The sequence below is a fragment of the Salvia hispanica genome, chromosome 1 (assembly GCF_023119035.1).
Source record: "Salvia hispanica cultivar TCC Black 2014 chromosome 1, UniMelb_Shisp_WGS_1.0, whole genome shotgun sequence".
NCBI classification, from domain to species: domain Eukaryota; kingdom Viridiplantae; phylum Streptophyta; class Magnoliopsida; order Lamiales; family Lamiaceae; genus Salvia; species Salvia hispanica.
In genome coordinates, this window is record NC_062965.1 from 13,304,191 (window position 1) to 13,306,880 (window position 2,690).

Here is a 2,690-nt window from a genome sequence, read left to right on the forward strand (position 1 = left end):
ACGAAAGGGTTAACTTAAAACTTTTGGTTTAATTTAAATCTTGGCTCATTTCTAAGCACGACCTTTACAAATAAAAAAGAATATATCAATCTTTCAAAAATTAAATTTTCAAAATTCTCACTAGGTCAAAATCCAGTATCAAATTCTTTTGCAATGCATAATGAGTCAAGTTTATGTTGAAGATTTAACAGTCGTACGCTAACAATAATTGTATTTTAATTTCTAATGTTGGTTTATGTTAAATGGTTTGATTAGAACTGATCAACCCAAACGCAAAAAGTATAGTTTGGAAAATTAAAACTGGGATAGTTCAGAAAAATGTCAGTTACTACTATTTTGGACGTGAATGGTTTGTAGTGGTCGAAACTTAAGATATTTCAAAAAATATACTACAAAATTCTGAATTTATTTTTTTACTCAAAAAAATGTATTTCTGAAAACAAATTATCGTACACAACAAATAAATATCTGCAAGAATTTCAATGAATTCTGGTGCTGGGCCCTGTTTGTGGGACATTTGAAAATTATATCAATCACATATATAAGAGTGGTAGATTGGATGCAGGAAAAAAAATGATAAAAACCAAATTTTCTGAGTTTAGAATAATAAAAACTTTGCATGGAGTATTATTTATGTGATGATGGGTACTATTGCATAATGAATCAATGATTCACAACACTATCTAGACAAATCATGATTTTAAAAGAAAAATTACAAAAAAAATACTTGGTAAGGGTTTGAACACTTATAAACTGTGATAATGTAAAATTATTTTTAGCCATTCAATCGTGAAAATCGAAGGTAGACACATCTACCTGTTGATAATGCAGCATCAAGAATTGAATTCTATGAAAGGCAAAATTTTTACTTTTAATAGTGTAATTAAATTCATTACAAAATTACAAATGTAGTGATTTTGTATATTTACTGCAGTGTTTTAAATTCTTTTACAAAAAAATCAGTTCAATATTTTTTCTCACCAGCAAAGATTTGAAATATTTCAAAAATCAATAAAAAATTGATGTGAGGTTACATAATTCTTTTACCATGAAGTCTTTTTCCATAATTCTTTGGGAAGTCTTTTCGTAGTACTATTTCTGAATCCAATTCAATTGCTCTTTTTATTGGAATTTGTTAAATTTTGTCTTTCTGATCCACAAATTCGAACTCACCGAAGATTAATCAATACTCACATGGTCGACATCTCCCACATAGTCCCAATATCTTAAAAATACAAAAGGAGAAATCGATATCGACTATGTTAGGGGAATATATATGTAAACAAGACATAGCCAATTTTGCACAAATTTTTATAGTAAGATATTATATCTGTACTTGGTGTATAAATTTTATTTACTACTTCACTCTAGGTTTGCGCAATTTCAAACAAAATTAAGTATTTGTCTTTAGACTTCTGGTGATATTTATTTTTAGATGTACCGAAAAAGTGTAAACACTATTGTCCAAAGACTTTTTTCTGTAGTTCACTCTTGTATATTTGATAAGGCTCGTTTCATGCATTGGTTTTGGGTTAAAATTCTGTGCATTTGGGGCGCTAATCTGTGTTTATGAGTTCAGGTGCGTAATAAATCTGCCGGACCTAGACCTGACCTGGCAGATGCAAAAGAGATGAAATTGAAGTGAAAATCAGACGACGTCGTCCGGACCTGGGAGAATTAGAAGTTGGCGACAAGAGCACAAACGTCAAATCACCAACGTCAAACGTGGGAGAGTAGATATTTTAGAGCATCTTAATTAAGAGCACAAACGTCAAATCACCAAAAGGATGCCCTAGGGATCAGAGACTCTCCTATATAAACAGATCAACCTTAAGGAAGAAGGAGCTCTCTGGGCAATCACTGATTCGAGACTTCTACTCACTTAGCTCCCTGTTTTTCACGCCTCAAACTCGTTTTACTTGCTGCGCACTTGGAGATGGGGTGATTTCTGGCCGCCGTCGTGGTTCTCATCATATTGCTACTGTGTAACACCGCCTTGTGAAGGCGAAGAAACAATATTTACTTTGCTTTGTTTAGTTTGTTTTCGTTTCAAGTACTTGTTGGTTTTAAGTTTCGTAACTCTAGTTTCTGACTTTGATTTGCTGGATCTGAACTATTTCGCTTATGATGGAAGTTTATGTTAGTTTTTGTTGGATATCGCCGAGTTGATGTTTATTTCTTGCTTTTCGCTTTCATTCTTGTTGATTGTTGGATGTGTGGAGTTGAGATCTGTTGATTTGTCATCGGTGGTTGTGGATTTACGTATGGAGATGTCTGGATTTGTTGAATCGTGGTGGATTTGAGTTGGAGTTTCGTAGATCTGGTGTTTGTTGTTTACGTTTTGCATGATTATGGCTATTTACTTTCTGTTTCTGCATCCTCTAGGTCCAGTAGCGTAGATCTGTTAGTTTAGGCTTAAATTTCTCGTTTTAAGCTTAGATCTGAAGTTTGCTCTGTTTTCATGGTGTTTAATGCTCTGTTTTATCTGCTATTCTCGTTTGATTCCCGAAGAAGATGAAGTTTGTTGGTAGTTAGAACCAGATCTGCTTTTGTCGAGTACTTTCTGCATGTACCTTACTTTTCTGCATGCTTTTCCAGGACCCTGGTAGTATAAGGAAACTTGTCCCCACTGTTTGTTTTGTCTTTGTTTGTCCAAATTAGGAAAGTCCGTCTAGTTAAGTTAACTACAG